We start from the raw sequence: 1,529 nt of genomic DNA on the forward strand, positions 1-1,529 counted from the left end.
GTTCGACCTTTTCGAGTCCCTGGGATCGCATGTGGCGTCAGGCAGGGGTGTACGTGACGTCATTTCTCAGTGCGGCTGTCTATGGGGCCCTGTGCTTCCTCTGAGATCTTATTGGCCAATAATAAGTCTCTAGTAGTTGCTGCAGGGGTGTAAGGTAATACCAGGCAGCCGCAGGGTTATTATTACTCATGATGCCCTGCTTCAATCGAGACACGCATGCATTACACATGTTCCGTGGCTGGCTTAATTCCAGCCTGCATTTCTCCATTAATCAGCCACAAACCCTGTGTCATTCATTAGTCACCCAAAATGAATAGCATGATACATGTAAGCGTATAGTAGGGGCTGTAGGCAAGATAGTTGTTGGTGCCCCCTCTACTCATATTCACTGCCAAAACCCATCCCAACAGCACCCACTCAGTCACACACACACACCCTCTCTCTCTCTCTCACCCCTTTCACACTGCACAAATATCCCGGGTGGACCCCAGGTTTTTGCCCAGGCCACCCGGTTGAGCGTGCAGAGGAAAGGTCCATTTTCAATACCCCGGGTCCAGCAACCCAGCAATCTGAACGGGAACCCTGAGTTGAGCAACCCGCATTCCATTCACTGCTATGGAGGAGGCAGCAGCATCAGTGCTGCCTCCTCCCTGCCTTGCACAACGCACCACTGCTCCGCCTCGCCCCCGCCTGACATCAGCGCCCTGCAGTATGCCGGGTGCTGACATGGCATAATTTATCACAAATGCTGGGTCACCCCTGGGCCAGAACGGGTCCAAATCCTGGGGCATGTGCATTGTGAACGAGAAGCTCATAAAATGGAGATTGATAAACCACCAGCCAATCAGCTCCTAACTGTCATGCTACAGGCTGTGGGGGATATACACTAAAGGGAAAATGCTGTAAAAACCCTGTTATCAGGGTTTTTAACCACACATTTCCCCATGCACTAAAACACGATTGCAGTGTTTTTGCAATATAGAGTAATGCCAGAAAAGCTGGCGTTACTCTATAGAAGGTTTCTCTCCGCCGCTGTGTTTCAGGTATTCATCACAGATCCCTCCCAGCATGCCCCGTGGCCGGCGCCTTCACTCTGCACGTGCAGAGGAATTCCCGGAGCTCAGACCCGGAAGTCCAAGGATGGTGCCACATCGTAAAGGACAGCTCTTATCGCAAGAGCTGTCCTTTGCATTAGTAATTGCATATGTTAGTGCATTAAGAATGTTGTAGCCGGTGAATGTGGGGCGGCGGATGTTAGTGCATCCTCCCATGTGTTTGATAGATGAGAGTAATGGGGGCTACACACAGAGTGATTTGGCATGATGTGTGCTTATTTTCTAAGATATCTAGTCAAATCTAGTCAGATTGAACTTCAACATCACCTACAGGCCTGGGTGTTCAGGCTGATGTCTTATCATGAAGTTTCCTTCCGCTCGACTCGAAGATACCTCAAAACCTTTGACACTGATTGTTCCAACTACACGTATTTTACAGACCTTATTCAATATTTATTCAATTATTCAAGATCC

Source organism: Crinia signifera, chromosome 5, assembly GCF_055691185.1.
Source record: "Crinia signifera chromosome 5, ASM5569118v1, whole genome shotgun sequence".
NCBI lineage: Eukaryota > Metazoa > Chordata > Amphibia > Anura > Myobatrachidae > Crinia > Crinia signifera.